This window comes from Nannobrachium achirus (genome assembly GCF_963921795.1).
Source record: "Nannobrachium achirus genome assembly, chromosome: 19".
NCBI classification, from domain to species: domain Eukaryota; kingdom Metazoa; phylum Chordata; class Actinopteri; order Myctophiformes; family Myctophidae; genus Nannobrachium; species Nannobrachium achirus.
The window spans coordinates 61,184,430-61,199,282 of NC_137826.1; positions in this window are offsets into that span (position 1 = coordinate 61,184,430).

Sequence of the window (14,853 nt, forward strand, 5' to 3'; positions counted from 1 at the left end):
ATCACTTCAGACTTTTTAGTGTTGGTGTTTTGTAGAATATTCTCAATACCTGATTTGTGTCCCTGGAGTTTGTGGAGCTGTTCTATCTTGGATTCACTCGCAGACAGTCTGGTTTCACTGGCAGACAGTCTGGTTTCACTCTCACTCAGTCTGGTCTGAAGCGCGTCTATCTTGGTTTCACTTGCAGACAGTCTGGTCTGAAGCGCGTCTATCTTGGTTTCACTGGCAGAAAGTCTGGAAGCCATATCTGAAACAATATATAATCACAGAGAAAACTGATATGTGAGATTCAGTGGTGGGAAAAGTACATGTGTTACTCATGTAAAAAGAAGTAACGGCATGTATAAATATTTTAATAAAAGTAAAAGTCCGGTATTCAAAGTCACCGTCTCTGCTTCTGGTGACTGATACTGTCCTTCTAATGAGCTTTGTTTTTAATCAGCTGCAAACCTGATTCTAAGAATCATCTTGACCTATTTGCTAGAGCCAATGAGAGAGCTATTTTCCATCATTTGCATCATTCTCGACATGCACTGATCAGTAGTAGAGCACAACATAATATAGTGCTTTACGTGTGTGTGCGCGCGTGCGTGCGTGTGTGTGTGTGTGAGCAAGGCAAAGATGATATTCTTTGTTATGCTAAAGACCTGATTATATAATGACGTCATGTCATTTCTAGTTCCAATTACTGCTTAATTTATGTTTGTTTATTTTCATTTATTTAATTTTATATATAGAAAGATGTCACTGATGTTTGAAAGGTGAACATCCTAACCTGCATCTTGTTCTTTATGAAAGGTGAACATCCTAACCTGCATCTTGTTCTTTATGAAAGGTGAACATTCTAACCTGCATCTTGTTCTTTATGAAAGGTGAACATCCTAACCTGCATCTTGTTCGTTATGAAAGGTGAACATCCTAACCTGCATCTTGTTCTTTATGAAAGGTGAACATCCTAACCTGCATCTTGTTCTTTATGAAAGGTGAACATTCTAACCTGCATCTTGTTCTTTATGAAAGGTGAACATTCTAACCTGCATCTTGTTCTTTATGGTTGAAAGGTGAACATCCTAACCTGCATCTTGTTCTTTATGAAAGGTGGACATCCTAACCTGCATCTTGTTCTTTATGGTTGAAAGGTGAACATCCTAACCTGCATCTTGTTCTTTATGGTTGAAAGGTGAACATCCTAACCTGCATCTTGTTCTTTATGAAAGGTGAACATCCTAACCTGCATCTTGTTCTTTATGAAAGGTGAACATTCTAACCTGCATCTTGTTCTTTATGAAAGGTGAACATTCTAACCTGCATCTTGTTCTTTATGAAAGGTGAACATTCTAACCTGCATCTTGTTCTTTATGAAAGGTGAACATTCTAACCTGCATCTTGTTCTTTATGAAAGGTGAACATCCTAACCTGCATCTTGTTCTTTATGGTTGAAAGGTGAACATCCTAACCTGCATCTTGTGCTTTATGGTTGAAAGGTGAACATTCTAACCTTCCTGGCTGTTCTTCAGTTTTTCTTCCAGGGTGATCACCCTCCTCTCCATAGCTTCTATCGCCCATTTGGATTCATAATCCTTTCGTCCATGGCTGCTCTTCTGCTGTGCTTCCATGTTGCTCAGCTTCTTCTCCAGCTCTTTGACCATATTGGAGAGGTCATCATTCTGTCCTCCCTGGATGGTTTTCAGCTGTTCTATCAGGAGGTTCACCTTGTCCTGCAGTGCATGGACTGTCCTGTAGAGGTCATCAGCCTCTGCCACACAGAACAGGAGCAGCAGCAATAGTCTGGTAGGAGGCTATGGGTCCCACGCACCCGAAAGATATATTTTTCTAACCTACCTTTTTAGAATCCTTAAGGTGTCTAGTTAATGACTTTTGATGTTCCCAGAGCCAATTCGTGTCCGATATATGTTTTTTTTAACCATATGTTGTGTCCGTCCAGGATTTTCGGCTGTGAAATAAAAAACTTTAAATCAACATAGCTTGTGAACTATACATCCGACAGAAACCATTCAACCCATTTTATGTTCGTTTTTGCGAGATGAATTGATTGATATGAAGAGTTGCCATGGTTCCATCATGTTTAGTGCATTAAAACCCAAATAAACAGAAGAAAAAGTTCAAATTCGCCTAAACTGGACCACAACAACTCCTCCCCCATGCACCCAATTGATATATTTTTTCAAACATTTGCATTTTTACAATCTTCAAGATGTGTAGTAAACAAATGTTGATGTTCCCCACTTGAAATATTGACACATGTATGTTTATTCTGGCATAGTGTTTGCTATAGTGAGTTTTCGCAAATGCAAAAAAGAGAATGTAAAATCTACATAAGGTCTTAACTATACAATATTCTGAGACAAATGTCCAATTTGTCTGTTTCATTTTGGCATGAGGCATTGAGGGAGATGGCTAGTGACATAATATGTACATTTATGGATCATCAATACTCAAATAAATGCTAAAATGCAGGCAATTCAATAGGCAGAATGGGGCCAGAGGACATTTACCAATACAAATGAAGTTTATTTTTATTTTATTCAAATTGTTAATATGAATGCTTTGGGTGCTTGATACACACATCCCATCCAAATTCAAAACATAGTGCCAGGTTTTAATTTTGCCTACAGTTTTGGATATCTGCAAACAATTTCAAATATACATGACGTCTTCATTAAATGATATATGCATAGACAAATTACCCTACTTTGTTTTATTTTGGCATGACATGTCATGCCAAAATACCATTTCATGCCAAGATTTGATTCTAGACAACCTCAAGTTTCCAATGGAACCAACCTTGTCATGCTACCTTGTCGGGCAGGGGGGTAAATGCCTAATGATTCAAATGCGTGAAAGCCTCCCCTGTACATGCCAAATTTAGGACAATCTCAAGAACCATGTAGTTTTTATTACTGTCTTTATAGGGGCGGCATAGCTGAATGGTTAGGGAGCCCGCCTGGAGAACCAGGGCCCCTGGTTGACCCAGGTTCGATTCCAGGCAAGGGTTCCTCTGTCTGTCTGTCCACACCTAGGGTGTGGGCACTGATGACGCGGAGGAGGGAACACGCCCCCAGCACCCACAGTGTCCCCCGGCGGGAATCGAACCCAGGACCTTCTAGACAACAACATAACAATGCAATATATAAAGACATTAGCAATAAGATACCAATGAATACCAAAATAAACAAAAGCAAAACATTAGCATCAGTAAAGGAAAATCATGGACTGCCAGTCTCAGCTAAAGACCAGGCAAGTCTTTAATAAAGACATGAAATATCAGTCGACTGGGCAGCTCTTGATGTGTAGGGGCAAGCTATTGCAGAGCCTGGGCTGTCCTGCATAGACCACAGTAGTGCATCTGTTGACCACTGTACAACATCTGTAGACCATTCTAGTACATCTGTAGATCACTGTACATACACTATAGTGGTCTAAATAGTGGTCTACATACACTATAGTGTATGTAGACCACTGTACGACATATATAGACCACTGTAGTGCATCTCTCCTGAACTTGAACGCAGCATCTTATGTTGAAAGAATTGCCCTCTCTGTGCAGAAATCTCCAGTATTCACTTGATTATGCTTAGTGTGGTATCAAGTACCGAAATAAGCCGATGCACAACACGTTGAGCTTGGAGGTCTGCTATTTTCGATATTTTCACCAAAATGCCCTTTTATACATTTCAGCCCCTGCCTCTCTAACATTCTCTGCACGTCTCTGTTGTCCACAGCCCCTTTGGCCTGGGCTGTAAGGCCTGTGTTGTCCATATGGTGTACTCCCCTGTTAATTAGGGAAAGTTAGCTGAGTCTTTGACCAATCTGGGAACTAAATGCTTACCAACAAATGCTTGCATTGGATTCAGAATCATGAAGAACCCCTATAGTTTCACCCCTCACATGCTACTTAAAGCACCCCTATAGTTTCACCCCTCACATGCTACTTAAAGCATATGTGTGTTTTATCCTGAATAGTTAATTTAATGGGACCCCAGCTGTCAAGGATTCTCCTAGGGAAACTGAATTTCAGTCTTTGTGGGGTGTGTTACTAGACACCTTTACAAACACATTGATGTGAGAAGTGTTACTAGACACCTTTACAAACACATTGGTGAAGAAATGTTTTGGTAAGGAATTTATTCCAGGACTTTTTAAGATATCCCCCGACTACAAGGGAGTTGGTATTGACAACGTTCAGAGGTGATAGTAGACGGAACACATTTGTGAAGAAAGATATTGGTAAGCATGTAGTTCCCAGATTCCTAGTAGGATCTTACTGGTTAGTACATGCTGATAGGGGCCCTCACATGCTGTTGATTACTCACGCCATGGAGACTTGAGTTCAATAATATCTGTTTGTATTTGTCGCATTCCTAAGTAAAGACAATTACTTTTTAAATGTACCCAAATGCAATTGGGTCCCCATCCGGAATCAATAGGGGTAAATTTATTGTAATACATTTTTTGTCTTAGGATTGCAACAAATACAAAAAAATATTATCGAACTCAAGTCTCCATGAGTAAAAGTCATTTTGGGGGTGAAATTCTCCTTGGCATCATACACTAATGATATATATACATATACTAATATATATAAATATAAATACACTAATGATGAACATCATACAAGCAGTGATGATGGAACAGTCTCTACCCTGGTGTCTGAAACAACCAGCAGTAACAGAGCTGAGGTGCAAATTAAACTCTTACATTCCCTGACAAAAATAGCAGATCTACAAGCTCACAAGATGGTATGACTGTGCAACAAAGTATAAATTAGGCGTTTAAAGTGACAGTACATTCATTGCCTTGTCTGCAAGAAGTTCTGTTTAGGGAGGGGTCGTTTTTTTATTGAGGGGTGTTACTGGAGAAAATGTATAAGCCCTTTTATAAAATGCCATGACCCTCCCTCTCAATTGGGGGAAAAATCAATGACCCTCCCCAAGCATTAAAATAAAAAAGATTGACCCTCCCCTACAACATGATATTTACCACAGTAAAATTATGCCTAAAACCTAAACTTATAGTGATTCCTTACCAGTGGCGAGAACAGAACAGAGAAGCAAGTTCTGGGTGGGCCCTGCGAAAAAAAAAATCTTTCTTTTTTTACTGTAAATTATTAGGATTTTTAGGGTTAAAAACGGGTGCGGGAGGCTGTAGCAATGAACAATAATGAATAGGCTCATATAATGCATTGAGTAATATGCATTATATATAATACATACATTACATACATGCATTATATAATGCATTGAGCTAATATAATGCATTGAGATCCCAGCTGCACTGGGTTAGGGTTAGGGTTAGGGTTAGGGTTAACCCTAACCCTAACCCTAACCCTAACCCTAGGCTAATATAATGCATTGAGATCCCAGCTGCACTTCATCCCAAAAACACATTTCCAAATATAAACTAACACACCCTCCAAACTAAAGTAACACACAGTGAGATGTCACTACTGCTGCTAGTGTAAAAGTCAACGTGGACATCACAAAAAAGGTGAGAAGTTCTCACAGGTTGAGAACAGGTTATTTGACATCTAGGTTACAGATAAAACAGTTGACACATGTGCACAACACATGTAACAGCTGCCATTCATTCATGGACACTGCTCCTACAGTTTTTGCCCTAAAATCACGAATATCACTACACAGCATGTCTACACTCATGTCATCAACATGGATCAGGAAGATTTTGGAAAAACAAATTTTTGCCCTATTTGTGGAGATAAGCCACCTACGGTCGCTTATCTCCCGATTAGGGAGTCTTACTGGTATTGTTGATTGCCTGTGGTCAAATCTGGGTCAAATGCGCATTTTCAACGAGCGATCGTTAACCCAATGTTATTTTTTTTCAGCACCATTTCACTTTTTACTTTGGGCCTTACACAGCTCTCCATTGTTTTAGGAAAATACATTGTAGTATAAACACAGCCACTTCAGTTCATTCACTAACTGCAGTGACTGTGGGGCATTTCTAGGGATGGCATCCAGGGTTTGTCATTAAATTAAGCAGAAGGCTGTTGACAATGGTTGCATAAGTGCCCGTACCTCTGGAGCCATTGTTTGCTTTTGAAAAATTGCATGACCCTCCCTTGAATTCAAAGTGAAATCAGCAGACCCTCCCTAGGATTGAAATTAAAATAGCATGACCCTCCCCTATTGTCCTCCAGGGGGTGCTGTTCATAAAAAAAAACGATTGCTCCCTTAATGACAGATAGACATCATGTTTACCATCAGGTTTGCAACAACAATAATAGGAAATGATCAATAGTGGATCGATAAGGAAGGATTGATAAAGATTGATAAGGGTATCAAAATGGATAAATAATAGCTATCCTTGACACTCTTACAGTAGAGCCCTGCAGCGGGAGCGCACTCCCGCGGGACCTGCAGGACCCGTCACCATGTATTGCGGCGCGGGCGGTAGTTTAATCCCTGCGGGAGGGGACGGGCGGTCAAAATAAACTCGGCGGCGCGGCAAAATCCCGCACTCTCCCGCAATAAGCTTTTATCTATACTTTTAGCAAGATGTGAATATGTAGAGAATCAATGTAACTTCCCCTGCTGAGCGCCTGAGGAGAACGCATGGACCTACAGCACGTGGAATTTCTCTCTCTCTTTCTCTCTCTCGCTCTAACCCCCCCTCCCTCCCTCCCTCCCTCCCTCCCTCTCTCGTCTGTTAACGGCTAACCGGTGGGCAGATATTTGCGGCGGCATTGTCGCTCACTATTTAGCCTAAATAACAACTATTTATTATAATATAGTCCCATCGCCTATGTCCAATCGCAATATAAACACTTTACCTCTGTTAACAACCTCACAAATGCTCCTCTCTCGCGCACGTAGCCTTCACTAGTCCTGTTGGTTTTGGATCTCAATGGATTATACAAACGTCAACGTGCCTTCTTTAGCAAGTCAAGATGTGAATAGAGAACGCAATTCTCCCTGCTGAGTGAGGACAACGCACCCACATTGATACAGTACGTGGACTGCGTCTCTCTTTCTCATCGCCAACTAAGTTCTCTCTCTCTCTCTCTCGCCTCTTGCTCTCTCAGTCCGTGCCGTGGCTCCCTCGCTTGCCCTCTCCCTCTCTCTCTCTCTCTTTCTCTCATCTGTTCTCACCAACTGTCAGTCCGTCACAAATATGCTCCTCGCATGGCGCACACGGCACACTTTTTTGTTTGGTAATGGTTTTGGATCTCATTTCAATGTGCCTTCTTGGGAGGGAGGCTGTTGGACGTTCTGCGGTAATGTGCGCCGCGGGAGTCCGCGGGTCAAAATTCACATAATTTGTTTGTCGCGGGTGGGAGCGGCGGAGAGGAATTGTCTGCGGGCGGTCAAAAATAAAATCATTGCGGCGGCGGGCGGGAGTGGTCAGAAATGATGCGGGAGCGGGATCAAAAAATCAGTCCCGCGCAGACCTCTATCTTACAGCCCCCAGATGTACTGATGTCACTATGCTGGAAAGCATCTTCAGCCTCACATAAAACAAAAACCTGTATAGTACTATCATTATTGTTAATACCCCCCCCCCCCCCGGTCACAATTTTCTGGAGCCGTCACTGCTGAGACAGCACTGCTTCTAACGAGACCCAGTCTTAAGGCTCTTTTCCACCGGCAGCGATAACGATGACGATAACGATTTAAAAAAGTGGGTTTTCAATTGAAGTGGATCGGCAGCATCCACCCAACACCGATAAAGACAACGATAGCCGACAACTACATCGTTAGGATCAACAACGATGTGGTTAAGATCACAGTGATATGGAACTGGGTCTCTGACAAACAGCTCGCGATGCGCTCTGCGCGAGCGGCTGTTAATTGGCGCCTCTTCACATTGATGTCCGGTAACTTTATCGGACATCAATGTGAAGGCATAATTATCGCTGTGATATTTTATGGCTATCGTCATCGTTATCGCTGCCGGTGGGAATGAGCCTTAAAACTATAAGAACTTAAACTTAATTTACATAAAGAGAAAAAAACACACTAGTCTTAAACTATAAGCACTTAAACTTCATTTACATAAAGATAAAAACACTAATCTTACCTGAAGTCCTGAAGAAAGATAAAAGAATAACCAGAAGAAACAAAAGACGCAGTTAAAGTTAGAGAAAGTTCCACCGAACGCCCCAAACTCTACCACACTCTGGAGAGAGAGAGAGAGAGAGAGAGAGAGAGAGGCGCGCGCACACACACACACACACACACACACACACACACACACACACACACACACACACACACACACACACACACACACACACACAGTGACTCACCCTCATGAACTCATTGCATCTCCGCCAAACATCTGCAAACAACTGCACAACAACAGCGGAGCTCAACCAAACATGAAACAACTTGTCTGTTACTTCTACTGAATCTCCTCTCCACTCACTGTTGGTAAACATTAGGTTCAACCAAACATGAACAACTTGTCTTTTACTTCTACTGAATCTGTTCTCCACTCGCTGTTGGTAAACATTCAGTTCCCAGATTGGGCAAAGACTCAGCTAACTTTCCCTGACAAGGCTATATCTACGCACCCTGTGGAGCGACAGGGCTTTCTGCTGGGCAGCCTGTGGAACAGCCTTCCTATACTCTTTTAAAACAGGCCTAAAAACATTTCTATTTTGGAAGGCCTTAGCGGGGTTTTCAACGTTTTCAGGCCAAGGACCCCTTAGTTGAGAGAGAGAGATGAAGCAGGGACCCCTTAGCTGAGAGAGACATGAAACAGGGACCCCCACAACCTGTTCATAGATTCCATATAGTTTAATTGTTTGACAGCACAATCATCAGTGTATTTTGGATTCATGTCAATTTGTGTTTTCAGATATTTAACCACTTGAACCGTCAATACTTAATAAACTTGACCTTTCACTCTGTACTTAGTCTGCTCTTTTTCCCCTCTACACCAAACCTCTTTGCTGAAAATAGCCGATCTACAAGCTCACAACGCTTCGTAGCGCGAGGCGTTGTGAGCTTGTAGATCTGCTATTTTTGGCAAAAGTTCTCAGAATATGGACGCTAGGGTTCAAGTGCTTAATATAAAAAATGAGAAAAAAAATCCGTCACAAAGATTTGGAGGACCCCCTGTAGTAACTCTGAGGACCCCCCTTGCCTTAGCATGTTAAATGATCAGCTTTTTTTTTCTTTACTTTTTTTTCTGCTTTTAAACCCTGCTAATGTTATTGAATATTGATTATGTGTCTGATTTCAGACCCTGCTAATGTTATTGATTGTGACCGTGAGGTCGCAATTTACTATGAAAAGCTCCACCGTCACGTCACACTTTTGCCCTTACTCATATCTCTGCCACCGTTGCCCCGATCCATGCCAAACATTGCACACATACTCCTTGGATGGCAAATCACAACCTCCACCCCTCATTTCTCACATGGCTCTCACATTTTGCAAAACACATATTTGGACACTGCTCCTACAGATTTTGGCCTAAAATCACACAAAGTGGTACACAGTATCTCTACAGTCATGTCATCAACATGGATCTGTTCCATTTCCCATATTCCCTCCTGATTGGCTACCATTGCCTTCTAAAGTTTGTGTATGCGACCTGACAGTCACTTATCTCCCGATTAGAGAGTCTACTGGTTATTAATTGTGTTCATTCAGCACTCTGAGATTCCCTGAATGAAAAGTGCATTGCCAATAAAATATTATTGTTGTTGCGACCGTCAGGTCGCATTTACTATCAAAACCTCCACCGGCTGTCTGTCAGTCCGTCCGTCAGTCTGTCTGTCACGTCACACTTTTGCCCCACTCATATCTCCACCATCGTTGCCCCTATCCATGTGAAGTTTTCTACACACACTCCTTGCCTGCCAAACCACAACCTTCAGGACCCCCGGACCTCCACGGACCCCCAGGGACCCCCTGCCACCGCTGCCAAATAGTGCAAAAATGACCAAATCAACACCCCAACTGGGCTGCTCACGGGGAATTCCCGGGACCACCGACTCCTGCTGCTCCAACGGTCCTTCACCTTCATTGGTTTAACTTTGCCCCGCCCCCTCCCCTCATTGTCCGAAACTTTATTTGGCTTTACTCATCAACCGTTTGTCGTAGAAACCTGTGGGTGGTGTCAATTGACTTGATTAAGAGTCCTTAAACTTAATTGGTTTACCTTTGCCCCGCCCCTCCTCTGATTGGCCGAAACTTTATTTGGCTTTACTCATCAACCGTTTGTCCTACAAACTTGTGGCTGGTGTCAATTGACTTGATTAAGAATCCTTCACCTTAATTGGTTTAACTTAGCCCTGCCCCCTCCTCTGATTGGCCCAAACTTTATTTGGTTTTACTCATTAACTGTTTGTCGTACACACTTGTGGGTGCTGTCAATTAACTTCATTAAGAGTCCTTCACCTTAATTGGTTTAACTTTGCCCCATCCCCTCCTCTGATTGCCTGAAACTTTATTTGGCTTTACTCATCAACCGTTTGTCGTACCAACTTGTGGGTGGAACCAATGCCACTTACAGGCCTCTTTGTGCATACTGTGACCTGACGGTCGCTTATCTCCCGATCAGTGTTGGGCAATATTACTTAGGAGAGTAATCGTTACTTATTACTTATTACTCCTTGGAAAAAGTAATAATATTATATTACTTATTACTTGGAATCAAGAGTAATATGTAATATATTAAGTTATATTACTTTTTTTTTTTAACCTGCAAAATCTGTTTAGCCAGCTCCTTTTAGAACTGAATCCAATTTATTGGAACAATAAGAGTCTCTGGGATGCGATTAAATAAATTATAATTGCAGGCTTTGTAATTAATTAATTTCAATTAATCACATTTTAATCACACATCAATATTTGACCTGGGAACAGTTAGAAACTTTTTGAATGGATTTTATCAATTAATAATTAAGACATATAATATATAACCCAACAAAACATTGCTTATTTTTTATTACATTTAAAACTCTCAGCTCTGTTGAAGACCCCTGCCTATATTATCCTTAAATAATAGGCTACATATTTTCTTTTCTGCCTAAAAAGTGTAGGCTATTTTAGACGTGAGGTGCAGGGGCTCTGGGTGTTCCCACTAAGGAAAGTAGGCTTTCAACTCCCTAAAACCGTCTATTTCGGTGAGTAGTTTTACATTTTATAACAGACATGAGGCTTATTGGGCTCAGACAGTGGAGGCTACGCTAACTGGCTATTAGTGGCTAACAGCAGCAACTCGGTCCACGGTGGTCCCGCTGAGCTCCGCGGACGGTCCGCGGCGGACCCCCGCGAGGCCGCGACGGACCCCTCCGCGGCGGACCCCCGCGGACCCCTCCGCGGCCGAGAGGAGTGCTTGTAGATTGTAAATGTCCCATCCATGTAAGTGTGTCGCACGCTGATGCTCGCTCTGTGACTGTGACAGGCAGCGCAGCGCTGACACTGGTCCATCCATCACCATGCACTGGTCTCATGACATAAGCAACGTCATAACTGTGCGCACTGCGCAAATGACTGATCTACAAGCTACATCGCATCTCTGTAGAAGCGTAGATGTATGTTGATGTCTTGTAGATCTGTTCTTTTTCTGCAAGCGGCTAAAATGGCTAGTAACGGAGTAGCGAGGCTTTTTTCTTGCGGAGTAAAGCGTTATATATTACCTTTTTTTTAGAGTAATACCTTATATTACTCGTTACTGGAAAAAGTAATAATATTACAGTAATATATTATTAGTAATTCGTTACTGCCCAACACTGCTCCCGATTAGGGAGTCTTACTGGTTATATTATTATAGTTATCTTAATAGTTATCGTCACATGCCTGGTTTGAATGGTGCTTTAGAAACAGTAGGGGGAATAAACACTAGTCTGTACCAGGGTATTAACGACTTGGGATTTTTGCAAGTCGACTCGACTCAGCAAAAAGTTGAGTTGAAGTCGACTATCGTTTGATGACGTCATCACATCACACACGACCCCCCAATTATTTTGGGGGTCCCTAGATGATTATCTTAATGTGAAACATCGTTTTCGCACTCAACTGTAAACAAACCAACATAAAGTTTAAAGGACCAGGTCACCTGAGTTCAATCTGTGTTTTTAGATATTTTAGTATTTCAGCCGATTTCAGCATGCTACAACTGGTCATATGATATGACCAGTTGTAGCATGCTGAAATACTAACATATCTAAAAACACAGATTGAACACAAAAACGTATTCAGGATTGTGTTGATCGTGTCCCACACAACAATAAAATAAGATCTGGTTGTCCCAGAGGTGACCTGGTCCTCGTAAAGAGGGTATCTGCACATTTCTAAAGTGACAATTTAAGGACTTTTTAATACCTCTAAAATGGCAAATTAAACATTGTCCAAATTGTCAAATATATAGAGGCAGAAATTGTGAAAATAGCAGATCTACATGCTCACAACATGCTCCTCTTTAGAAAAAGTTCTATTTTCATAGAAAAACGTTCTATTTTCACAATAGAACGTTTTTTTTTCTTTTTTTTTTTACTTCAACTTTCGACTTTCTCTGGTGGGAGTCAACTTGTGTAATGGAGTTGACTGAGTCGACTTGTCGACTTTTTCGTTAATGCCCTTGTCTGTACATTGAAACTATATGTGACCAGTGACACGGCTGGTGGAATGGTCCATATGTCTCCCATTTTTCATATTAACACAGTTTGATTGTTGAAGAAGGTTTTCATTCCAACAGATAGTTGTTTTAAGGTCAATAGGTCATTAAATGGCTGCTTTTGGAAGAGATTATCTGCTGTTTTGGGGGGCAGAGAGCTTTGAAACCCGCTTTCAATTGGTCATCGGAATAATAGCAACACGCCCACATTAGAGACTACATCCTACATTATACTTTGTCTATTCAATAAATTAAAAGCATATCTACAAGCTCACATCACGTCAATTTAGTAAAATGCTTGAACTTTGCATAAAGAGTAATTTTATTTGAGATATTTAAGTATATTTTCATGACTTGCACTTTTATGGTCAGTTTTGAATACATATTTTTAAACATTTAAACTGAGTATCTCTACTTTTACTTGAGTAGGTTATTCTCCTTCCACTACTGAATACACTTGTTTTATTTATATCTAGATAATGTTTTAATGTCCACATAATGTGTGATTAAACAATAACATGTCATCCATGATCCCTTGGTGCTTCATCAACCTGCCTGCAGATGGCGACATTGTGCCTCATTGTGCCTGAGAGAGAGAGAGAGAGAGAGAGAGAGAGAGAGAGAGAGAGAGAGAGAGAGAGAGCGAGAGAGAGAGAGAGAGAGAGAGAGAGAGAGAGACAGAAGAGGACTAAGGATCGCTGAGAGAAGAAAGGAGGGCATGAGGAGACACTGTTTAATGATTAATAGAGTTATAGTATTTTAATGTTTAATACATTTATAGTAGTTTAATGATTAATATTATACAGCTATAGTGATAAACTGAACGGACGTCTGCTCTCTTTGAACACACAGAAACAAGGAGATTTATTTTATTTTTTATCGTCTATTTGGAGGAAGAATTGTTTTCAAATGATGTCCTGAACATATGGAAACCTGGACGACTGGAATGGACTCTCCTGAACACAATCATGCTCACAACATGTGGACATCCGGACCACTGGAATGGACTCTCCTAAACACAACAGTTCCAGTGAGAATTTAAGATGCACATGTTCAGTTCACAGCTCTACTTCTAAATCCTTTATTGTTTACTTGTAGTGTGAATGGACCACATTATTATGGACCTCCTCAACTGTGGACCATGTTAATTACAAACCTTGTTAACTAAGGACCTCGTTAACCACGGACCTCATAAGCTATGGAACAGGTTAATTAAGAAGCTTGTTAATTACAGTCCAGCTACATTAAGGAGCAGGTCAATGTCAGCTTGTGGAGGATGAGGACAAAGCAGTGACCGTCACATCAGAGGACACTTTATTCATCAGTCTGTTCCACTTCATTGAAGGCTTTTTCAGACCAAGTCCGTCAACGCACGAATCCCATTCCCCTTCATCCAATGGATTCCCATTCATCCAACGGAGGCTTGCGAGACAGTTAAATAAGGCAAACTTCACGCTGATCACACGCGTCAGTCGAAGTGTGTGAACACAGTGGATACCACACAGCCCGCAGCCAATCAAGTTCTACTTCTTCTACTCTGAGTACTGTACTTATAAGTACAACATGTTACCCTATAGGGTTTATATACCTTAGGCTTAGGATTATACTGTAATGAGTATAATTACTCATTACATTCACTCCACTGTTGTTCTGAAAAGACAAACGTATTGAAACAACAAATTGAGCCCTATTTCAAATATAGTGCAAATAACAGAAGTACAAGATAAGGCGTTGTGAGCTTGTAGATCTGATATTTTCACCATTGATATTGTCCACTTGCTTTACGTCAAGCAAACATGTTGACATGTAGTTGAGAAATAAAACCATATCCCATCTCATAGGACGTTAATTGATCATACACGCACACGTGCGTGCACGCACACACGCACGCACGCACGCACGCACACACACACACACACACACACACACACACACACACACACACACACACACACACACACACACACACACACAGGGACACGGTGGCCCACATACAGCAGGGATCGTTACTGTGATCACAACAACAGAACACTGAGTTTAATCACACTGAGGTTAGCAGGGTTCACACACTGGAGATAACAGGGTTTATTTGGAGATAAAGGATATTTACTGCAGATAAAAGGATATTCATTGAAGATAAAAGGATATTCATTGAAGATAAAAGGATATTCATTGAAGATAAAAGGATATTTATTGAAGATAAAAGGATATTTATTGAAGATAAAGGATATTCATTGA